At 34.5% G+C, this 26,831-nt stretch overlaps 1 protein-coding gene and 1 non-coding gene across 2 annotated transcripts in view; both read right to left on the bottom strand.

Annotated features, from left to right (window-relative positions):
• The window catches only part of LOC138698036 (serine-rich adhesin for platelets), a 453,855-nt gene that overhangs the window by 220,305 nt on the left and 206,719 nt on the right, over nucleotides 1-26,831 (bottom strand). The gene's annotated exons all lie outside the window — the stretch shown is intronic.
• On the bottom strand, nucleotides 7,584-7,655 carry TRNAA-CGC (transfer RNA alanine (anticodon CGC)). The gene has a single exon. It is a non-coding gene; the product is annotated as a tRNA-Ala (tRNA).

Raw genomic sequence — 26,831 nt, 5'->3', positions numbered from 1 at the left:
AATCATCACTTTGCAAAAAATAATATTGAACAAATATAAATGACACTCGGGAGGAAATTAAACACAGAATAAATAAGGGAAATGTGTGTTATTATTCGGTTGAGAAGCTCTTATCATCCAGTCTGCTGTCCAAAAATCTGAAAGTTAGAATTTATAAAACAGTTATATTACCGGTTCTTCTGTATGGTTGTGAAACTTGGACTCTCACTCTGAGAGAGGAACATACAGTAGGTTAAGGATGTTTGAGAATAAGGTGCTTAGGAAAATATTTGGGGCTAAGCGTGATGAAATTACAGGAGAATGGAGAAAGTTACACAACGCAGAACTGCACGCATTGTATTCTTCACCTGACATAATTAGGAACATTAAATCCAGACGTTTGAGATGGGCAGGGCATGTAGCACGTATGGGCGAATCCAGAAATGCATAGGACGCTATAGAGTGTTAGTTGGGAGACCGGAGGGAAAAAGACCTTTAGGGAGGCCGAGACGTACTGTAGATGGGAGGATAATATTAAGATGGATTTGAGGGAGGTGGGATATGATGATAGAAATTGGATTAATCTTGCACAGGATAAGGACCGATGGCGGGCTTATGTGAGGGCGGCAATGAACCTTTGGGTTCCTTAAAAGCCATTTGTAAGTAAGTAAGTAAGTAATATTGAACAAAATATCACGAAGAAATAATCACATATTACCGCCTGATTGCTGTTATTGTATCATGCGCATGCGGAAACCTACGACGTAGAAGAGAAAATATCACTCACAGAGTACTGAATACGGAGCAGATTTCGATAGCGATATTTTGTCACAGGTATTTCGCGTCATCAGTCACAGGTTTATCTGTGACAAAAAAATACCTGTGACGAAATATCGGTTTGTGAAATATCGGCCATCTCTAGATGAAATAAAAACATTTTATGAGTGCTGTTTACTTACGAAGATACTTCAATTATAAAAATTGAACGCAAACAAGTTTTTCTGTTCTGGACACATAGATTTCAAACATTTGGCACTAAATTATTTGGATTTCTTATCCTTTGATAAAATCAAATTTTATGAACACTTTTACTTTGGACAATACGGCGATTATTGACAAACATTTAACACAAACAATTTTTTTTGTGTTCTGGACATACATGTTTCAAACACTTTGCACACAATGATTTGGATTCCTTATCCTTTGATCTTGGGCAGTGCACACATCTTCCATGTTTCATTTTAGGCGCATTTTGAGCACAATCATATTTTATTTCTACTCCCAAACAGATTCGAATTCCACTAGCAAGTAGGGAAACCCCGGAAAAAACCTCAACCAGGTAACTTTCCCCGATCGGGAATCGAACCCGGGCCACCTGGTTTCGCGGCCAGGCGCGCTAACCGTTACTCCACAGGTGTGGACAATTTGTCATTTATTCACTATCAATTTTATTTTGTTTGTATTAGAATCCCTTCCTGAGCAGTACTCTTGTTCATAAGTGGGCTAGTTGATATTAATTTATGTTAACTTGTATTCATTTGTAAATTACTAGCATTAAACAAATAAATAAAATAAATAAATGCTTTTAATAGGAGTATTTTCTGTATTGACTCGCTCTATAGATTAGAATCAAATTAAAATCATGATTTTAATGAGTGATATTATTATTATTATTATTATTATTATTATTATTATTATTATTATTTACTATATACAACTGATTCCGTATGGATTATTTTTTATCTACTGCAACAAAATTTTCTTTAATTTCTCTTCGTTCTGGGTGTGACAGAAACTATTGTGTATATATAAAAACATTAAACATTATTGCAGTGAATTATTTATTTATTTGTTTTATTTTTATTTATTTATTTTTATTTATTTATTTTATTTTAAATCCACCACCAACAGAAGCAGGCTTCCAATTACAGGTGGCTTACACAGATGTATACACAAAATACATAATAAGAGAGAAAAAAAACAACAAAACAAACAACACAAACGAAAGAAAGAAAATACATAATGGTAATAGATGCTAGAATATAATATTACAGTTAATATAATGCCAAATGTAAATATAATGATGCAAAATTATTTAAAAACTTGAGTAAAAACATTATAATAAACTTCTTCATAATTTAAATATCTAAGGGAATACAATGCTTTTTAATATTGTATGAAATTTTTCAATTGTTAAACTGAAATCCAATTGAGAATCACAGTTTAAAGACAGAGCGTTGTAAGTATTAGCCTACACATAACAAACAATGAAGAGTTCTTGAAGAAAACAGTTCTAGGAATAGAAATAATAAAAGGTTGCCTATGACGTAATTCTGTTCTTTTTACATTGAACTGAAGGAATTTAAGAAAATCACAGTTATTCAATATACCATTAACAGTCTTATAGAGTAAAATTTGGCTATTTATTATTCGTCGAGATTTTAAAGTTTTATAATTAAATTTAAAAAGTAACTGATTATATGTAATTTGCTTGTCGTAAGACGATACGTCATGTTTTTTAAAATATAAATAACGTAAAAATCTTTTCTGTATCCTTTCTATTTGCATCTGATGGGACTGGAACTGAGGTGACCATATTACAGACGCATACTCTAGCTTACTTCTAACCATAGTTTTATAGAGAGTATCGATAGTATTTATATTTTTTAATTCTTTTGTATTTCTGATTATAAATCCTAATTTTCTATATGCATCAATTACCACGTGATTTAAGTGCATTTTAAAAAAAAGTTGTGTGTAAAATAAATACCCAAAACCTTAAATGGTTCTACTCTAGGTAACTTCACACCATTAATTTCATACGAATTTTGAGGAACTGTCTTATTTTTAGAATATGCCATAAAGCAACATTTATTAAGATTTAACAGAAGAAAATTATTGATACTCCATCTATATAGTCTGTCCAAATCATGCTGTAGATAAAAAACGTCTTGTTGTTTGTCAATGACTTTATACAATTTAACATCATCAGCATATAGTAAACATTTGGTGTGCAAAATCTGTTTAGGTAAGTCATTGATATAAAGTAAAAAGAACAAGGGGCCAAGATTAGATCCTTGGGGTATACCTGAAGTTACTGTGAATGGTTTTGATTTTACTTGATTGAATGAAACATACTGCTGCCTGTTTGTAAGATATGACGTAAGTCTTTGATATTGTCATTGATATAAAGTAAAAAGAATAAGGGGCCAAGATTAGATCCTTGGGGTACACCTGAAGTTACTGTGAATGGTTTTGATTTTACTTGATTGAATGAAACATACTGCTGCCTGTTTGTAAGATATGACGTTATTAACTGTAAATATGAATAAGATAATCCAAAACTTGAAAGTTTATTAATTAAAATTTTATGGTCAATTTTATCAAACGCTTTGGAAAAATCAAGGTATATCACGTCTAAATTTCTGCGATTATGTAATGTATTAAATGCCTTTTGTGTAAAATTGATTAGATTTGTTGTGGAAGACCTATGGGTGTAAAATCCATGCTGATTTATATCAATTGTACTATAAACATGCTGAAAAATTCGTGTATATAGAATCTGCTCAAATACCTTGGACGGGGCACAAACTATTGCAATGGGTCTATAATTTTCAATTTTACTATTATCACCAGATTTAAACACAGGGCAAACCTTTGTTAATTTCCACATTTTCGGAAAAGTTTTTGTTTTTAAAATTAAATTATACAACAAATATAAAGGATACATAAGTACTTCGAAACAAGCTTTCAATACATAAGGAGGTAAATCATCTGGGCCACAAGATTTTTTAGGCTTTAATTTTTTATAGCAGTCAAATATTCTTGTCTAGTTATAGGCTCAGTTGTTAATTATGTTCAAAGTGTAATAATTACTGTATGATATTAATAATGTTAGTTATACATTTTTTGTGTTACGAGTATAAATGCTTCGGCGGAACACTATATACTGTATTTAGTGACATATATTATTTATAGCAAGTAACTAAAATTATGTGTAACTAAGTATAGCACTAATAATTACTAACTCTTTAAGTCTTATTTATTTATGTAATTTTATTTATGTCCAAGCAAAACTGATGCCATGAAATGCAGATAAATACGACTCGTGGTCGCATCATATGACGTTGCGTTAGTATCTAAACCCCATTTCAGTTTGGTTGATAGGCTTTCCCCTCTACTCACACTCCCTACTCTTAGTGAAGATGCTACTGTCCATTTCACAAACGTTCGACTAATTGACTTCCTACATAGTGACAAATTTTATTTCTGAAAGGGTATACCGATACTCTATATTTCGAAAGTCCATACTAAGCGTTTATATTTCATTTTATTTTTGTTTATATTAACTGACACATTAAAAAGCTGCTGAGAGCAGAAGATAAATGTTTTCTGCACCGCTAGCTGCTACTCTACAGCATACACAATGGGACAATCTGCACTGTCGCTCCCCCTGATTTCATAATACAAACTGACATTCCTTAATTTAATTAATTATATTAGTTGAAAATATGGTAAGAACTACACAAAAGTATACTCTAACATATAATTGTCAAACATCTGTGTCACTGTATTTTATATTCACTTATGTACTTTATTTAATATTTTATTTTCTAGTGTGTACAGCTTGGGGGGTGCAGGTATAAGAGGTAATAGCTACCAGTCTGTCACTGACGGACTCATGGAAAGTAGAAGGGGAAAGAAATGCCATCGCATCTTCTCAACTTGTATGAAATGTCGTTTAGTTCATCAGTTGGCTCTACAATCTGACTGTATCGCCTACAGACGGTATCGTTCGTAAATAGAACAAGTGGCGAGCTCATCTGCCAGGGCCTCACTCGCCTTGGATTGGTAATATCTGTTACAGTACAAAGAAGTTCATGCTAAGCCTGGACGGTTTCACTACCCCATAAGCCTGGATCTCCGCGTAACTAGTCATGCGTTCGCAGAAGAAAAAAAATCGCCTGGAATTTTGTAGTAACGAATATAAAAACATTGTATTTTTTCATTTCTACATAATAACTTCGAAGAATAAATAATTCTTTACATAATGTGATTCAGTATATTATACCCGATTACCTCTAAAAATATTTACAAGTATACTCCTAACACTCTTTATATTTGCGGACCAACACTTGACAGGCACACATTGCATGTCTCCCTGACCGTGTTGTCAGCACTACATATATGACCACCGATGACTCAACACAGGACAACATAAGACAAGGCACAAACACACAGTCCTGTGGAAAGGAGATAACTTAAATATCTTCCACTTCCCGCTCCACGAATCGAACCACGGAACACACATTGTTATACACAGAGCCAAGGCAAAAACTGTAGAGCCTAATGAAAATAAATAAATAATTATTTTTCTGCTCAAAGATCGAATAACATTACAAAATCAAGAGAAAGTTAAAGCTGCCAGAGTTTTTTTAAAGTGCATAGTAAAACGTTCATTACCAACTGAGAGGCAATTGAATCATTACACGCATGTGAGAGTTCATAAATTGTTCTTAATAAAATAAGAAAATACACCCTCGGGGGTACAGATGTGTTCTCGAAGGAAAAAGATTGCATGGCCAATTACAGATTTCTTTTCTGCTCTGCATATTGTTGCAAGGTAGCCAAAATTCTCCAGGCATGTTTAAATTTCATTTCATAATAACTACAAACGTCATGCGGCTGTTGGAAGGAAAGTGATCCACTTTCAAAATATCTCAAACGTGATTTAATATACTAACTATTATTATCTCTAATTTACATGAATTGAAGGGGAATTTTAAACACAGGAATTCATGGAATATATAATAATTATAACTCATCATGTTAAAGATAATATTAATTAGGAATTAGACAAGTATTTTATGAATATTCATGAACTTGTTCATTGGTTCTCTTTTAATACAAAGAGGAGAAAAGTACTGGCCTGTGGTTATGGTTGCTATTTTATTTTATAAGTACTGCAGTTTACAGACACTGTTATCTACAGCGACTTAATTTTTCAGCATTTATTTAAGGCAAAGCTTACGAAGTAGATTAGGAATGAAACAAGGAAAAGACGGTGCTGTCTCGACTACAAATCAGCAATAAAAATGGGTTACGTGTTTGAATAATGAACGATGGAGTTACTCACTAAGTGCATGGGATACTAGAATAGGCAAAGAAAATATGGGAAATGGCGATAGTAGGCAGATGAAGTGAAATATACATTTGTCAGGAAACGATTAAGAAAAGAGGAACAGCATCATAAATAATGGACGACACTCACGAGAGATGTGCTATGGAAGAAATCAATATTTTTCTTGGATGGCTTTCAGAAAATTGATATCGTAAGCCGATAATTTCAATACTAAACACACTTTTTTGTATCGTTTTAATAATAATAATAATAATAATAATAATAATAATAATAATAATAATAATTATTATTATTATTATTATTATTATAATCTTTTGACGTAGAACTACGTCTTTCTCCTTACTGGGCATTTGCGTTTGCCTGTGTAACCGGAGCTACACTTGAGAACAAGTTCGAGCATTAACTTTTCATATTAAATAGTCTACTACAATTGGCTAAAATTTTCAGACGGAAAAGACGATGTGAAACTGTGTTATCAGTAGGGTTTGGATTTCTGACATATCATATTTTTATCCTGGCATCTTCTTACAAATTTAAGTTAAATTAAATACAGTTCTAGCTTTCCGGATCCGATTATATTTTTTTACTATATACAGTAAATATATATTTTATCATATTTAAGCATAAAGTCATATTGGACCAAAAGTTGGTAGAAAAGCATATTTTTGGTATAATTACAATTAATCGTTTTATCAGTTCTCCAAATAGTATTTTCATAGGTTTTGTGTTAATAATGATAGAATTTGTTTGCGTTTGGTTCTTTATTTTTGGATTTCTTTTTCTTAGAAATATTTTGTAGTTAAATTAAGTTTGAAGGTAACTGGATTCGCCAGCAGTAACTAAACAAAAAATACAAAGGACAAAAGAATATTAGGAATATGACCAGATTGTTCCTGGTAGGTCTCACCTTCATCCTCTTCACCCTCCCAACATATGACGCTTAAGACGTTCCGCTGTTGCCAGATAGTAATTTATAAACAGTCAGCGACTCTGTTAACAGGTGTAAAAGAAGTCACGCAGAGGGCAGATTGTTGGATATTTTTTACTCCTCTTTTTCCCTTTATATTTTATAGGCTGGACAGTACGGTATAGCCAATACAAAAACAATGTTGTAGAGTGAAGAATAAAACGTTTTCTAACTATTTTTTTGGAAAATATTACATTTATTTTACATCATATTTCCAAATTTTATGTCATATGTGGTATTTTAGGGCATAAGTGCATGTATATTTCCAGAGTTTTTAGGTAAAAAAAATGAGAGTCCCAGTTATGAAAGTTATTATTAATAGTTATGTTCGTGCAATAAAATTAGTCACAAAACCCGTGAGTACACATTTATGCTACCAGCAGAGATAATTGCTTCACAAAATAATATGATATTTCAAGAGAATAAGTGATAGGAGTTGTAAATGGTTTTATGGTAACCATACATTTAAGAACATATAATTTCAAAATTTTTAATTGGAGATGCCGGGGATTGAACCCGGGACTTCTCACATGCGAAGCGAGCGCTCTACCACTGAGCTACATCCCCACGTTGTGGTTTAAGCATAAATAGCCCGAGACAATATAGTTGAAGCAACAGCAGCAGTAAGCTAAACCGCCCTTTGAATGTTGTTTTTGTTTCTATCGCATGAATAATTCTTGAAGCGTTCGTCAAATATCCACCTCGACTACTGCAATTCGAAAAGCATATAACTTCAAACGTCTTTCAATATGTTGTACAGTAGTATTAATAACGAAATAATACTCTAGCACAGCGGTTCCCAACTTGTATTCCGCGGACCTCCAGGTATCCAAGAGGTCCGCGAAATCGAAATGTGTTCTCAAACTATATTTTAATTACCCTTAACTTTATCTTATCCTGTAATTTTTATCAGCTTGCTGGAATATATTTTTTGTTTATCTCAGACTTTTAACACAGAGTTCGCTTGAGGAACTTTTCTTGTCTCGCAAATCTTGCGCACCTATCCGAAATGTTTAGTTTTTTCATTTCTCATCTTCAGGATCAAACTTTAAGTGTTCACCGCTCAGGATGAGACTGTAGTAACTGTAAAGAAATTAAACTTGCGGGCTCGCTGAGTTATCAACAGAGAATTCGATTCATTTTCCACTGTCAGTGAGTTTCTAACAACACATGATGATGATGATGATGATGATGATGATGATGATGATGATGATGATGAATGCTCATTTCGATATCTTGGGAAGTATAAAAGAACATCTTCATTAATTTCCACTAAAATTAAGGTGATATTATCGTTCCTGCAATGGAAAATTGGAGAATGCTGGGTTTACAGTGAAAGAGCTGCTCTTGAGTAGAAAACTATGGATGGAAAAGTACAAAGGAAACAATTCTATGAAACATCTCTTCTTGGTGACATATATAATTTCCCCGTCAAAAAAGAGGAACTGTTAGAATTATTAGAATTACTGTATTATCTTCTGATTCGAACACATAACGTCCCTGTTGCAATCTTGGTTGCATCCATCACCCATATATCCCGATGTTTCCGGAAATACAATACAACACTTAATGCCATTTGCATCAGCATATTTGTGTAAGAGTATATTTCTACTCTAGTCTTCTTAAAGAACAAATAAGTAAACCTACTGTAACTGTAGTCTTGCGACTTAAGAGTAACCTATCTACAATTGAGCCAAACTTCGGAAGCAACATTAACCATCCCACTGATAACCTTATGGTGAATCTAAATATCTGGTTTAATTTTTCACAGCAAAAACATCAACATCTCACTGATAAACCTTACAGAATGTCTAAAAAAAACTAATTTTACAGCCTAAATTATGGAAAATAATTTGGGAGGACCTCCCAAAATGAAATTTGAGCTTCAAATAATTCATGACACTCAGAAGTTCGAGAACCACTGCTCTTGAAAATTATTTTAGTATAAAAAGAACTTCTACTGCAATTTTTGAACACAGAGAACAAACTTCATAATAAACCTGTTGTTTTTACGATAATAAGCACCAAAATCTGATCATGACTTTCTTTTTTGCTACACAGAGAACTGTGATTTTTCTTTCTTTTTTTGCTACACAAAAAACTGTGATTTTTCTTGTCAATAAATCAAATCCACATTACTTCCATTAATTTCATAATTAGAATGTTTGACTCAAGACAAAGAGAAGAAAGACACGAAAGAAGAGATAAGTGGAGAAAAGGGGAGAGAAAGAAAGATGAACAGACGAATAGGAGGAGTGTAGGATGAGTACAACAAAGGAAGCAAGAAATGAAGGTCGGAAGGTAAAAGAAGGTTCACAGGAACAAATGAATGGTTTAAAATAAATGAATATTGGAATCGGATAATAAAAGTCTTGTCTAATAAGATATGAAAGTATAAAAACTTTAACCTTTGAAGCAAGATCTTCGTAGTCTACCTGAACTTTTATTACTGCCGTCTGTTATTGCTGTAATAACACGACCGTTTACAGAGCGTTTTATGAAAAGACGACACGCAGTTAAGGACATGTACGAGCACGTACAAGCACGTTTATTTGATTATGAAAGGACTGGTTCTGTATGTCTTGAAAGATTCTGAAGATGAATTGAATGGTTCTGATCTCTTGACTGGTGTCATTAATAATGTTCTATATTGAAATGTTCTTCAGGTCACACGATATATAGAATACCCTTCCTAACATCAAAGTCTAGTATATACAATCACGAAGCTCAATACGTAGGAAATATGCATCCATAGATAGTTGCTAACCACTATGATCGCTATTATCGCCTCATCACTTACAATGTGAAACAGTACCGGCACAGTCTATTGTTCCTAGTACCCTTATCAACTCAAGCTTCGTGACTGTATAAGCTAGACTGTGCTAACATATTCACGAATTCGGCTACCGCATGAATAGGAAGGACGAGGTGCTGTGAACTGAAGAAATAGACTGCCTGCTTGCTATGTTGTGACTCACGTGAAGAAGAGTGCAGGGTGGAGCGGTAGGGGAGAAGTATGTTAGTGCTATGAATGCTTATATTATATAAAGCAGTAACGATATTATTAATTAATTTATTAAAAATTAAGGAGACTTCATAAGTTGCTAGTTATTGCTCTTGTGCTCAGGGCTGTATTTAACATTTGTGTCGTCCTGGGCCATTAGAAAATTGCGGTCTCCTCCTACAGAATGGTTTATTAAAATTTAATGGAAACGGAGATTGGGAATTGAATAATCAGTATTCAATGACAGTATTGAACAAGAGCAAATGATACACAGGAAGTAAAATTAAACATAATTTTAATGTCAGTAATGGCGCTATACAGAACCTCCAGCGATCACAAGGGCGCAAATAGCCATAGTAGCTGAGTGCCCTTTTTAAACCCAACTGACTGACTGACTGATTGACTAACTAACTGACTGACTGACTGACTGGCTAACTCCAGCGATCACTGTCCTTAACTTTTTGCTGAATATCAAATCTGTCAAATTTTCTTTCACTACTTAATTACTCAAATATTCCCCGCTTCGTTTATTGTCCAGAATACTGGGTTATTACTAATTTTACTTATTTAATTTTAAAACTGATCGCCTGTTATTATTTTCATTACGTGGGCACTTTCATTATTATAATTAGCTGTAATAGAAATCGTATCACAAAACACTGAAGCTATACTCGCATCGATTTTTGAATCCCCGTTTCATTTTTAGCAACTTGGGCAAAAAATTTAATAGGCCTAATACACATTTACCACAACAATGAAATGAAATGACAATGCTGGTAACTGTTGGAAGTTAAACAATTAATCAATAATGGAGTGGTTTTGAGATTACTGTAAATAATACTATGTCAACAACGGAAGAAGAAAAATATTTAACATAAATTCTTAATATTAAAGTCGAATAATTAATTTTTTTCCAACCCAAACGGACTCTAAATGTCAAATATTTAATTAACCCTGCTGCTAGTTCACCGCTGTGGTCTCGTGGTAGTGTCTTCGCTTCCGAACCTAGCGGGCCGGAGTTCAATCCCTCGCTTAGGACAAGTTGTCTTCGTGAGGCTTTTTCGGGATTTTTCCCTCACTTCTATGGATGAATATCAGGCGTATGCAACCCCATTCATTCTCGCCACTTTCTTTCCTCCCTTATCATCCTTTTCTCTTCATTTCTGATTATGTTACTTGGTTTTCAAATCACGCCTGTGGCGGCGGCCCTCCGAAGCTGCTGACTCTCTCGTCCGGCCTCCATGAATATGTCAAACTATGGTAGTTGATGGCCAGCAGCGGAACCCACTCTCCTCCCGACGGGAGAGGGGGCTTACACCTCCGACCGTTGAAGAGATGGGAGAGGGGGTTTACAACTCAGACCGTGTGAGGGGGAAAATGTGAGGGGCTGTTGGCATAGAATGGTACATGGGTTTGGAAGTTTGGTGAGACTGGTCGTCAGGGTGTCAGCAGTCAGGTCGGTTCGGCGTAGGTGGGGTCGGAGGGCATGCAACTCATCCCAGGGGTTCACAATAGACATCAGATCGCAGTGCATGGGATGTTCTCCTCCCGCCCTAAGAGAGAGAGAGAGAGAGAGAGAGAGAGAGAGAGAGAACTTTGCTGCTACCAACTAAGGTTTACTAAAACTTACTATACCAAGGGGGGAGAGGGTAATACAATTACATTCATATAAATGATATACCAATATTTGTTAAGCATTTGTAATATTTAACAATTTATGTATTATTGACTGTAGACCTCCATAAAATATAAAAATGTAAAATGATCGTCCTATTTCTAAAAATACAGGTTGCTTCAAAAGTACACAAAATTAAATAACTTTATATGTGGTACCGGTGACACTATAAGATAACATACCGATATACAGTAAATTTCAACTTATCTCCCTTCTATTTCAAGAAAAATTTCTCAAAGCTATAGTTTTGACGTAGTGGACAACACAGCTACAAGCTATGAATGTCACAGTAATAAATTTTATTGGAAATCATATCAGTTATTTCTTTAAATTTAAATATTGGAATACAATTTATACAATCATGAACATCTTTAAAACATTTATCTATAATGGAGTACAATTATAAGAAAATCAATTTAAAAATTATAAAAATAAACAAAAATATAAATCAAATAAAACAAATTTTAATTTTTCTTTGTTGAAATTCAAATATTCGAAAACGACCAATACTGCAATGGGCATGTGGAAAAAAGACACCTCTTGTAATTATTTCTAACAAAATCGCTTTTAGTTTAACCATAACACGCAGGAATAAAAAAATTGGAAACGAAAGGTCATGATAATATAAATAACAATCTGAATAATTATGTAAATGACATAAAAGAAAGTAATTTGGAATCAAACGAGTCATAAATGAAGAAAATTAATCTAGAACTTGAATTTAATATCCTGGAATTTTCATGGCACAAACTACAAAGGGGAGGTGGTAACAAAATTACCCCCCTGGAAGGAGGCGAATTACTTCTTGAAATAGATTAATTATTTATGTTTTTTATATCAAAATGTTAGTAGACATACAGGGCTCCTACAAAAGACCTTTCTGGGTTCGAACACATGTAATCTATGAATCTGAGGTGCATGAAAATAGCACCAATGGAAAGAGAAACTCAAAAATTTAGTTGTGCCAATACTGTTGTTGGTAACACTGCCTCATAATAGCGCATATAAACAAACTTGTTGAGGCGAAATAGCTGCTATAGAGGAAAGAAAAGCTTAATTTACATGTGAACCAGTCGGTTATTAATGTGCAATGGCATTACCGAACGACGTTTGGCGCAGATCCACCCAGTGGGCCTACAATCCGTAAATGGTACACTGATTTTAAGGCAGGATTCTTCGCAAGCGGTTGCGATTTCATCTGTATCGACTACAGTTGCTGAAAGCCCTAAAACCAGATAACGTAGTGCTACGAAGAAATTTCTGCATAAGTATGCAGATTTTAATTGAAAACAACGATGAATTTATTTGTTCCGTGGTGTTTTCTGAGGAAACCACTTTTCATCTTTCTGGTACGACATAACCTCAGAATCTGGGGTCGAAAAATCCGCGTACCTATGAGGAACTTGACTATATGCTTGATGTGTGCCGTGTTACCAAGAGGGGGAGATATTGAACATCTTTAAGGTAAGGAACTAAACTTTTGACTTTCTCTTTCCATTGGTAATATTTTCATGCACTCGGATTCATAGAATGTAATTTGCATGTTTTCAAAACTTGAAAGATCTTTTGTAGGATCCTGTATAACAGACAAATACATGGAATTTCGAAAATTAATATGGAGAAAAATGTAAACAATACTAAAAAATCATCAGTGGGATAATACTATTACACCTCTTGCTAGCAGGAGTGTTAATAAGTTGCCAAGGTTTGCATATAGCAGGTGTTATTTTGCTTTGAAATATCATGAGCTGTCATAAACAATTAAGCAAATTATAAGCGTTACAGGGCCTTTGGTCGAATACGTTTAGTCCACTTTTTTTTTTTTTTTTTTTTTTGTCCACTGACACATTGTTCCATTTCATGATTCGTTCATTAAGTTTTGTCCAGGGTGATCATTTAGTTCATTTTTATCCTTCGTCCATTAAGTTTTCGTCCACTATGGCAAAAAAAAAAAAAATAGATGACATGAAACATATTTCATTTGGTGAAAATGTAATTTATTTAAATTTATTTATCTCTGAGAACAAGTTCTTGTAAAGTTCGAGGAATTGATGGCCGAGTTTTGTTTTGAGTTCGATTCACATGTTTCTTCTTGGTGTTTCTGTCCAGCAATATCAGAAAGGTTTCCTGGTCCGACATGTCGTGAAGAACTGCACACATGACTTGTGCCGGAAGTTCGTTGGAATTTTCTTCTGCACGTCTCTTAAGGTCATTCATAACTTTCCTAACTTCGCCCTCCACACCTGCATAATGTTGATGTTTTCCAGTGCCATCTTTGTACATGTATATAGCGATCTCATCTAAGTCAACCTCAGTCGTGCATCTTGTATTACAATTCTTTCGATCCTCACATCACCAATATCTTCTTCTTCCATCTTTGCTGACTGAGTGGAAGTGATAGCATTACCCATTATAATGTAGAGGAAGCGCAAAGAAAGCTTGCCCATTTGACTGATGTGCAGAGAACGATATTCGGTCCTCGTGCCGCCATGCTCGTTACAGGGCTGCTATGAATCACGTAATGCTGATTACAGGGCGCATTCGAAAGCGCGGTCTTGAGCTGTTCGTATCGTGGAGTGTATTGTGCAGAGCGGGTAGAAGCCAGCGTGTGCGTTACATATTCTGGGTTTTATCCCTGATATCAGTAGTTTTATGTAGTTCAAAGTGTGTTTGTTAAATAACAGAGTTCTTTGTAACATTCTATGTACTTAACAATGCCCCTGTTTCGCTCTAAATTAGGAAGTGCTAATAAAACGTTACACAGTCAAACTAGGGAATTATTTATAACGTTTATAAATTTTGTGAAAAACGAAACAGGCTCCGCTCGTAACATAGGGCGTATATACAGATTAAAATAAACCGACCATAGTACCCTAGTTATCGGAACATTTTAATAAAATCACATAGTATTAGTGTTTTATTACAACGTCAAATATCAATTATTACACGATTACATATTTCTTATAACATCTTTGTCATTTCATTCAGTGATTTTATGTGTAAAAAAATTGGCGATTCTGTATTTTCAACAATGTTATGTTATTAGTTACTCTGCAACAAGGTTTACGTTACGTTACATGCGCTGTGATAAATCTCACTTGAAACATCAAGCCAGCAGACGAATGAGAACTGCCAATCGAATCGAAGCGAGGTCGAGTGCACCTGAACGTTTCCGAAATTTCGCGCAGCTTTCCGTGGCAAGCTCTTCTTGCGTCACCTCTAACATTGGTTGCCTCCGACGTGTATATACAACCTCTGCCATAATTTTTAATATCCAAAATGGAAAACATATATATTCATACTTTTCTAATATCTAAAGAAAAATGAAACGTATCTAAGAAACAGACGACAATGATGACAATATCTTCTGTTGTAATAGATGGGAAACACAAATGTGCATTCTAAGATGGACGAAAGGTTATAGATATAAAAGGTATGGACAAAATGTATGAATGGACGTAAATTGTATGGACCAATCGGTTGTGGACAAGAAAATATGGACGAAAGTAAGTAAATGAAAGGTAATGGACGAAACAAATTGTGGACAAAAGGTAATGGACGAAAGGCCCGCAAACCATTATACGCTTTAATTTTATTCTGCGATGCACGTAATAGAGTCTTCACTGATATATTATAATCAGACAACCGTACTTTCCAACTACTACTAATAACTTTAGGATTCGGCTGTGGCTCAGTCTTGTTACAGTATGCATTTGAAATCCTCTCTCTTTTGGTTCCCACGGCAGAACGAATACTTGTTGCGGAGGAAAAGTATTGTACGTCAGAATAATAAGAAAGGAAAAAAGGCTAAAACGAAGAAAAGGAGGAAGAAAAAAGGGGGAAGAGAAGTAAAATAAAAAGGGCACGATAAAGTGACGAGAGGTAACTGGAAGAAGAAATGATAAATAATGAAAAGTAAAAGAGAAGGAAATGAAGTAGGCCTAACAAAATTGAAATTAGTTTCAAAGAATAAAAATGAAAGAGACTAAAGAGTGAAGGAAAGGGAAAGGTCCAAAGAGAAAAATAAAAGAAGGGAAGTAATGTGTTGTAAAGACGATAAGAGTGGAAGAAAGTACCTATAACAGAGGCACGAAAGCCAAAAAATAAATAACATACTAGGGTATATAAAAGAGTACAAACAATAGCATGAAGCAAGGTGGCAGAAAGGACAGAACTGACAGAAGTAGTGATGAATTAAAAACAGCGATCAGTTAATCACACGCTTTAATATTTGCAGTTATCATCGAAGAATTTTCGAAGGAGATCTAAGTTCAGCGACGCGAAAGAGGAGAAGTAATAGTAGTAGTGGGGAGAGCTCCGGTGTAGCGATAAGAGTGAGCGGTCAGCAAAGAAATGCAGTATAGTTTAACTGTACTGGAAACACGCCGCTCTACCGCATCCGATCGCTCTGAAAGCAAGCGACTTACTAACTGAACACCCCTTGGTGTAACTTAATGGACTCACCTGACCCAGGCGCACATTATCGGCGACTGTCAGGACTAAATAATGGTACTGTACGTACGTACGTGTTTGAAGACAGCGCGAGAAAGACATGAAAGAGGAAAGTCTGGAATTCAACCGCAAGGATGACACCACCGTGCTGTCGTAGACTGATCTATATAGAAGCTGAAAGTATTGGAGACGCATGAGCAATATATCTGTGTAAACAATGTAGTGGTGTCGACATGCTGATGGCAATCACGCAGCAGTAAAAGTATTACAGTACTCTGGGAAATCGACACAAATTCATGAGCGACTTGTGATGTCAAGCTGCCTGCTGCGATGACAATCAAGTCGTGGCCATCTGCGTCAGAGGACACACAAAGCGTACCTCAACACTTGCAGTTTTCACACAACGGTCGCACCGTTAACCGACGTTAAAACTATGCGTGCCTCTTACCATGCCCAGTCTATGCATTGCCAATAAGAGATAATTTTAAGCTTTTCACAATGAAACTGATAAATCTGTTGTCGATCGTTTCTCGTAACAACGAAATTTGTTGCTATACCACATGATAGGCATTACCAACATACTGTAAGGCAGTAGTTCCCAACCGGTGCGGTGTGTAGCAACACACTGGTGTTCGCGCAGCTCCATGGAGTGTGACGTGAAATTTTGGAATAGAAAAATACATTTTATGCCAACCAGAAAGTCTCTTTACAACGCATTTTTTATTTACAACGCGAAGTCTCTGATATGGTAATTTTATTTTCAGACAGACTTTACCAATGAAACAATGCTCGGTTTAATTTTTCTGCCTGGCGATAATTCGAATGAACTCCTACAACAATTCTTAATAATTCGTTTACTCTTCCCACTTAATAATAAACAAAGTTTAGAATCGTCAGAACATATTGGTCAGTTTCAGTGTATAAGTGTGAGCGGGTGATAGTGCTATTTTATCAGAAGTACTTTATTTAGATTTTATCATTGACAAATTTTTAATTGGGAAAAGACAATCTGAATCAAGTTCTGGGTTAGATGACAACAGTTCTAATTCAAATAATGTGAGCGAAAATTCCCTTCAGGGTTCACAAAAACGTAGGCCTACTGCCGTTTCGTAAATATATTGATGAATACTTGCAATATGGTTTTACGTGGCATGGAGATGAATATAAACAAAACACCGAGTGTCTTATATGCGGAAATGTTTTGTCAAATCAGTCGATGGTGCCGAATAAACTAAAAAGACATTTTTCAACGTCATACTTGTGTGAATCAGCATTTTATACCATAAACAGTAGTGAAATCTAAACATAGGAACAGACTGCTGCATCTTGAAGATGATTTACGTGTTGGCTTGTCAATCATAAGCTCACGTATAGATAAACTCTGTGCAACCCACAAAGCGCAGGCTTCATATTATTTCAAATAGGTGAGTTTTAAAAAACGATAATAAAGCACTACTTTTATTATTAATAAAAACAAATAAGTATGTCGCGATATCGTGGGCGTTTAGTAAAGTGTGTCGTCAGTGAAAAAAGGTTGAGAACCACTGCTGTAAGATAACGGAGGGTAAGTGTGCGCGGTCGGGTAAGAGTGCTCACATGAATTTTTCATAGTTGGTATGCCTATTGCGAAATTGGCTTGCATTACTCCATTGAGTATGGATTGTTGACAAAGTTGAGACGTACGTTGATCGAGTCACAGAAGAATATCTATTTAGAAAAGTGTGTAAACATTTTGTTTGAAATCACATGTATTTTTTTTTAAGAAAACTTGAGTTTTCTACAGAATTACAAGTCAGTCAGAAGGAACATGTTGACATTAAAATGAAATCCTATTTGTAGCAATGAAGTGGTATGAACTGATGTCCTATGACCGCATTGTGCTGCTCCTTAGTGACACATTCTTAAACTGACTCGTTATCAGCTAAGAGTGTGTCCAGAATGAGCGGGTAAGAGTGCGCGAGTTATTTTCAAGTTACGAAGGATTTGGAGCATTTGTATGCGACTATTTTATTGAGCCCTTTTTTGTAATCATTGTTTATTATTTCTCGTTTCTACGGTTGTAGTTAAATTTATTACTAAATCTCATATTTCAGTTGTGGGCATTGTGCTCTAGAATAGTGTAAAAAGCTCAGTTATAAGTGTAGGCCTATTAAAAGCCTGAAAATTTCTATGCGTGCCTCAAAAGTCTTCTCATATGAAACAAATTGTTTTGGCGTGAATTCAAGTGTTTGTTGCATAACTTAATCACTGCAGACTCTTTGGGCCATATTCATAGACATTCTTACCGCGGGCTTCCGGTGGATGATCAGCGAACTAACGTTTTTCGTATCCATAAAACAGTGTTAGCGGTATGATATGATATGAATCCTATACAAGTAATCAGTCGATAGCCGGGGCTAGTTTAGCACGCTCGTAGCGCGGGCTAGCGAAATGTCTATGCATAGCACCCTCTATGCTTACTCTTACCCGCCTGTGCGGCTAAAGGCTGGTTCACAATAAACCAGGAACGGAAACGAGAACGAGAACGGAAATAATGTTAAAATAAGTGTATTTCCGTTCTCGTTTTCGTTGTCGTTTCCGTTCCCGGTTTATTGTGAACCAGCATTAAAAAAATCAAATTTAATTTGTTTATCATCATCTCCTAAAGTCCATCTGCTGAATTTATAATCTGTGTAATACTGAGATTCATTAAACAATTTTTCAATATTTCATCTATAATACAATAGATTCCACAGACAATAATACACTAGGTGCGCACACTTACCTCTTTTACCTTATATGAATCGTGTGCAGAGACAAAGAGGAAGGTAGAAAGCTGGGAAGATTGGAGAATGCTGGGTTTGCAGTGCAGAATTATATGTCGAATAAATTGCAGCTGTGACTGAAGAATATAGAATAAACTGGAGAGATCATGACGTCCAGCGTATGCTAGACACAAGAATAACTAAAGCTACCTTTCAGTACAGTTGTACAGGAAAGAGAAATTTGGGAAGAGATTGTGTGAACAATTTTGCGACGGAAGGGGCGGAGAGATTTAATCCTTGATGTTGACGATGACGATGACGATGACGACGACGATGATGATGATGATGATGATGATGATCAAGCTTATGCATGGGCTTCTTCCAATACATCAGAGAATGTCATACAAATATATATTGGTTTGTTTTAAATTGAAATTAAATTTGGGTAAGTGATATAAAAATAAATATAAATTTTAATTGAAATGTTTATGTCAGTTTCGAAATGTAAAACTTCATCCATAATAAAGAAAGCAATAATGATGACTTGACGTGAACAATAAAGCAACTAAAATATTTTGTAATCAATTAAGAATCAGAAAAGTAAGCGTAGAAGAAAATAAGAATACATTCCATTTGTTCTCGAGTTGTCGATTGAAGGAATCGATTGTGTCTTATTGTTGAGGTTGTATGTCTTCTTTACATTCTGTGTCATGGAATCGTATAGTGATTAGACAGCACAATTTCTCTTATTAAAACAAGTTTTAGAATGCTGCCCGCTGTCTTGTACTTTCAATGCGAAGAAAATAATTTAATTCTTAACTAACGAAGCCATCTTGGTCGTGTTTGTCTTGTTGCGTGTGATTCTATTCTCGATTTTCCATTGCTGCGTCAATTACGTCTTGCAACCGGCTGAACTGTTTGTGTCAATGTACTCAAACCGTTGGAACTATCAAACTTCTGATTTTACATCAGTGTGGTTATATTACGTGAATTAATTTGTTGTAAGTGGTGGCATTTAATGGTGTAGTTTCTAACTTTCATGTTAACATTGTATTCACGAGAAACCTCCGTTGCGAATGAGGTCTGAATTCTGAATCCACACAAGCAAACACAGGAAGGCAGGGAAGTAGAATTTAGACGTGGTTTTATTTCAGCATTGCTAATGAGAATTTTTTATTGTCGCGTCGTGTATATATGTTTGCGGATTTAAATCCAAAGGATCATTTCCATAGATACTGATTATGAGTCTATTTCTATCTTTATCTTACCATCTAATATTACACCATGTTGGACACATGATTAAGGGTCTTCCCAGGCCAGGGTGTAGTCATGCCAGAGCGCCGCCCCCGTACTTTTTCTGCAATCTGGGAGCGTTCAAAGTAACAATTGTGTTACTTGCCTTTTACTCGACTATGTATTTTATAAGTATGGACTAGTAATTTTATGTATTATAGCAGTGGCATTACTAATATATATTTATCTGATAAAGTAGCTGTATCAGGATAGGCATCCTTGGTCCGTGTGTTTTGTTTACAAACATTAACTAGTTGTCGCGTGTCCCCCAGCCGACAGTAGTGACGACGTATATTCAGTTCCTATCGGCTGTACTGTCCATTCGCTGATGTTTTAGCTACGGGTGGGGAGCGTTCTTCCCAGCAGGTAGAGTTTTAGCTAGTAGAAGGTGGTAGTGTTTACGTAGTCTGAAGCAAGTCAAGACCCTATCCTATACAGCTATACAGCCTATTCTGATACAGCTACTTTATCTGAACTTTACTAATGAGTAGTAAGTAGTAGTAGAAGTAGTAGTAGTAGTAATAATAATAATAATAATAATAATAATAATAATAATAATAATAGTAATGAAAGATTTTAAGGAAAATTTTGTGACCAATGCAAACAGAAAACGAGGAATTTAGACACAGGAAGAATGAAGACCTCTATAGGAATGAAGAATGTGAACGGATGTACCCAAGTTACGAACAGGAAAAGAAGAATTAGATGGATTTGCCATTAATGAGGATAGATAATAGCAGACTTACAAAACGAATTTTCTGACATATGTACGAAAGTAAAAATGGTAACCAATGGCTCCAAGGGTTAAGAAAAGACAAACGAGATGGAAATAACGGAAGAAATGATACAAGGTAGAACGAGGTTCAGAATATTAATACAAAACTTTAAAGGCTTCCAGGTGAAGGAAAAGAAGAAAACATGTAACATCTTGACAGAAGAGAGAAATAAAAACAGTGACAGGATAATGAACTGTTGGAAAGCTAGAAGGGAAGTATAAAAGAAGAAACGACAATAAATGCAGAGGTTGCTTCACGTGGTCCCTAGATGGCAGAAACGAGAATAATAATAATAATAATAATAATAATAATAATAATAATAATAATAATAATAATAATAATTTATTTATTTATTTAGTTATTTATTTAATATTATTTATTGTGCTGTACAACAGCCAGAATCCGATAACAGTTCAGCACAAAGCATAATTACAATATGACAAAATTGATAATGACAAAATAATAAAAAAGTGCACAAAAATAATTATTACACATAAAGACAATTACAATTAATGACAATAATGACTATGAATGGACAGAATAATGGATAATCAAGAATACTATGAGAATAATAGTGACGATGCAATTATAATTAAGTCTAATGTCTGAAAGAATACATAAATGATAAATCATTGCCAAGAGCAAACTAAGTCTATACATTGAAAGGATCGAATTCTCAGTCGTGCATGTTGGCATTTTTAATGCATCTGGAGACTGGTGGAAGAAATTCATGTAATAATAATACTACTACTACTACTACTACTACTACTACTACTACTACTACTACTACTACTACTACTACTACTGCTACTACTACTACTGCTGCTACTACTACTACTACTACTACTAATAATAATATTAATAATAATAATAATAAGCTTAATAATAATAATATGTAATATAATATAATATAATATAATATAATATAATATAATATAATATAATATAATATAATATAATATAATATAATATAATATAATATAATATAATATACAGTAATATAATATAATACAATATATAAAAGTCAATGTGGCTATGTATGTATGTATGTATGTATGTATGTATGTACTCAATACAAATCTACACGCTTTGACCGATATTTGCCAAAGTTGGCACATGGGTCATTCCATATCAAATCAACAAGGCACTCAACCCGACCGACTCAGATTTCTTTAAAAATTTGAGGGTTTGTTTTACCTGCCGCGCTAACTAAAACTGCCGAGTTTCATATGTCCTGTGCTTTTCGTTTTCTGTCAGTGGCGTTTCAAACATGAAGAAAAATCATATGTTTGTAAGCACACCGCTTCAATTAAAATTATATATCTCAACAACGTCTCCAGATAAATTTACAAAAATTGAGTCATATATTCTTAATATGTGATAGTTTTTATTGCTTATATTGTTTTCTGCATATATTCAATTACACTAAAAAAACATGGTGAAACAATTTTCATATATTCATATTTAAAAATGCGGGGGTTCTATTTTAAGCAAAAAAATATATAGTACGCCTTAATTAGTGATATAATGAACTGATAATTTTCAACTTGGAATCATCATAGGTTACAAAGATAAAAATTGTTATGTCACTGCAAGCGTAAGCTAACCGTATAAGTCGCGATAATTATGTCCCACACGTTCGTTGTATTTAATTATATTTGATCATATTCTTGAATGTCGCTATGTAATTTAACATGTAGTACATAATTCGAATTTTTAAAATAATTATTACCTCAAATAAATTATTGTCACATGGATTTAGTTAAACCTGACGTTCTGTAAGAAATGCTTACCTTTCATTGCTGAGATGAAATAGCCTGATCATCTTTCCAGACAGGATGCTCCGTTGTTTCAGCTGCATTTTAAAACTGCTTAGCAAGTATAATACCCATCCTAAACAGCAGGACTGTATGAAACTTGTGTTCCAGGCACTGCGGTAGATTTTGCAAATCGACGAGCAAGCATTTTTTCTTCTTCAGTATAGCTTTTTTCAATCACATAAACGGTATTAATGTTTTTTTTAGTAGGTTATTTTACGACGCTTTATCAACATCTTCGGTTATTTAGCATCTGAATGATATGAAGGTGATAATGCCGGTGAAATGAGTCCAGGGTCCAGCACCGAAAGTTACCCAGCATTTACTCATATTGGGTTGAGGGAAAACCCCGGAAAAAACCTCAACCAGGTAACTTGCCCCGACCGGGAATCGAACCCGGGCCACCTGGTTTCGCAGCCAGACGCGCTGACCGTTACTCCACAGGTGTGGACAAGGTATTAATGTTTGGGAGATGATCCCTTGTTCAGTCGTACAATTCCCTAGGTGTAGTTATTTGTTTATCTGATGGTCTCTGAAAACTAGCACAAGCCGCAAACCATTTAAGTGTCCCACCTACAACGTCGCGTGCTCTTTTGCCATGCGATATGCAAAAATAATGCAATTCTGTTGGAAATCCAAAATCTTCTTCATGTAATGTGAGGTTCAGGAATTTTTTTCCTATTTTTATACTGAGCAGAGAATCCATCGGAGAAATACATAATTTTTGTGGTGAATTACAGATGTTTGTTTTAATGACTCCATTAGATATTTTTGAAACAGATGTATAGCTGTAGTGTCATGTTTCGGACAGTGTGAAATGATTACCAGATTTTTAATAGACACTGTATCGGATGACGATTCGTTATAATAATTATATTACGAAAGTATGAATGGTTGTCTGCACTTTAGTCCTGTGGTATGACTGAATTTCATCTTGGATTACGAAATAATAGTTTTCAGCGAAGTCGCATAACACAACATGGCTGTAGAAATGATTTCATATCACGTAGAAACTTACTTTGTTCAGGTGATATAAATGAGTGAGTCAGTAAATCACCAAGTTTCTCCAAGAGACAGTCGAAAAATTTGTCTTTGGGTTTCACTATGGTCTCAAGCGTTGATCGTCATCCACTGCTTGTAGGTCACTGATTCACTGAAGTTTTATTCGAAACATTTCTCTAAACCCTCTCTTATTTTGAATGGTTCAGGACATTCTGTACATTTCCTGAACAAGCAATTTATATGAGGAGGACTGCACACCTTAGTAGCCAAGAAATGTTGATAAGTTGGAAGGTATGAAGAAAAATTTTCTAGAAATCCACGTAGACCTGAAACTTTAATAAATTGCTTCCGGCATGAGTTTTACATTCTGATGAGGACACAAACACAGACAGTATAGTCCCACTAACTCCAGCTAGAATACAATTTCTTGGTCTAAGAGCTGAAAATTTGGAGAATATTACCTTAATTTCAGGGTTAGAATTTTTAAACGCTGCATATAATTCATTTCTGCTCATGTGATTTACTCCCTGATTCTTTTATCATAACAAATATTTCTTACCAGGCATCATTCTGCTAATCTCGTCAGAACAACGAATTCTATAACTTTACCGGCAACAGCCGTGGGCAAGGGTTTTCCAGGTTCCGGATTTGGTGAACACAAAATTCCCTTTTCCTTTCCAGCACTTTGGCTTTCCGAATTATGTATTCGGAAGCTGAAAGAAACTTTTTTATATATTATTTACGCTCCAGCTTTTAGGTAGTAGTGTTAAAATGGTGATTTTCTCACTTTTACCTGAATTTTGAAAATTTTCCTGCAACTGAGACAAAATTTCAGAATCAGGACTTGATTAAGGTCCTGGTTCCTCGGCGTCTTTAATATCGAAGACTTTATCTTTTAAGACTTTTTCAATATTTTCAAATTTCTGTCTCTTATATTTCTCTTGTTGTAGCCTTTTTTGTTTAATAAGGAACACACCTTGGTCAAAAAGACTTATATTTAATGAACTTACATTTGCTGTAGAATCGACGTATTCTTCAATACTAAAGTCATTTTGAGGATTCTGCGTAATAGCATCATATTATATTTTTTTATTTCTTTGCGACACATAGCGCACACCTTTTGTTCCTGTTTTAAATCAGGAAATACATTAAGCATCCACGATATAACACTTCTGAAATTTTTCCTGTAATTACAATACCCTGATTTCTCGAAGGGATTGCAGCAAACATATAACTTAAAACGCGACTCCATTACATCGCACAAAACTACCACATTCTAAAAAAACTAACGAAACTGCACTTGAAACAGATTGCACGTTTTGTATAAATTGAAGACAGTATGTATAAACTGCCATTCATGCCGTTCTGACAGATCGACGACGCAGATAATAATCAGACAAGTACGAACTCGCACGCATGCAGTGTTGGTGTAAGATGGGTTTAAGTGCTACAAACCAAGACATTGATATATTTTTTTACTGGTATTCCTGAAACGTTCCCAAAATGAAACTTATGCCAAGGGGAAAATGCTCTTACCTCTATAACATATATTTTTCGCGAAATAATTTGTGCCCCGCATTTTTAGATATTCAATGTTAAAATGTGATTCACGTGACCATTCAATAAAGAATTCGATATGTCGATGCAAACCTATTTTTACTGAAAAGTATGATTCGTTAGCTTTAAAATAAGCCCAAGTTTAAGATTCTACCTCTATTAGAAGAGAAGTTATGAATTATTTTTGTTGACATAGTATGCAACATTTTCACATTTTTTCTCATATTGACAGAATTGCTGTATGGATATCATGCATTATTGAGGGCCAAAATTTTACATAATTAATTAACTTAGGGTTCTTTACCATCCCACCAAATTTAATGAAAATCTGAGGTGGTCGGGTTGAAAAGTCCACTCTTTTGTGTTGATTTGACATGGAATGGTCCACATTTAACCTTCATAATTCGGAGAAGAACATAGGCTACATTAAAATTGGACAGATGGACGTTAAATTATTGAAAACAATAAAAATTAGAACGAAATGGCATGTATTAAATTATTACAATGGCCTCATATTATACAGTGAACTGTCTTTTATTGACGTCATTCAATCACGGCCATGTTGTTATTGAATAATAAATAAAATAACATTAAATTAACATTACGTAAATGAGGAGCGATTTCTTGATTGAATGTGTCATGGGCAATAATATACAATACAAAATGACATAAAACACATATGTGTTTAGTTTTTATAAATTCAAAATCAAACATAATAGACAGCAAATGTGAAATATTTATAATGCTTAAATTCAAGCGGTTAAATATGTAGCTCTCTGTAGCGATGTGGTAAGATGAATGACCGTAATTCGTAATGTATGGGAACCCAAGTTCGAACCTGAGCTAAACTTTTTTTTTATTATTTTAATAATTTATTTACATTATTTTAAATACGTTATTTTATTTTAACCCGCCATAAAGGGAGTTTTACTACATAAATAATAGATCCGTAATATTTTATTTATGCTGTCTCAAACAAAGTTACCATACAATTATACTGAAATCTTTATATATAAAAGTGAATGTGGGTATGTATGTTCTCTATACAAATCTACACGCTTTGACCGATATATGCCAAAGTTTCCACATTTCATCTTCATAACCAGGAGAAAAACATAGGCTATATTAAAATTGTAGAAATGGACGTTACGTCAATAAAAAAATAGAAATAAATACGATCAAACATTCATGTGTAATATTAAAATGCTATTTACTAAAGTCAATTGTTTTTTATTATTTTCTTTTCTATTCCTTGGAAATTATAACACGAAATAACATTGTTGGTACACATCACGAAGGCTAAAACTAGATAATTCGTGCAATAAGTATCTTTACGCAGTGCAGGACATTATTATGAATTTCTCGATACAGTTGTAGATAGTGAGCAGACTGTGTTTTATCTAACTGAATTCTAGAATTCTTT

The sequence above is a fragment of the Periplaneta americana genome, chromosome 1 (assembly GCF_040183065.1).
Source record: "Periplaneta americana isolate PAMFEO1 chromosome 1, P.americana_PAMFEO1_priV1, whole genome shotgun sequence".
Lineage (NCBI taxonomy): Eukaryota > Metazoa > Arthropoda > Insecta > Blattodea > Blattidae > Periplaneta > Periplaneta americana.
This window is presented reverse-complemented; position numbering and strand designations above follow the sequence as displayed.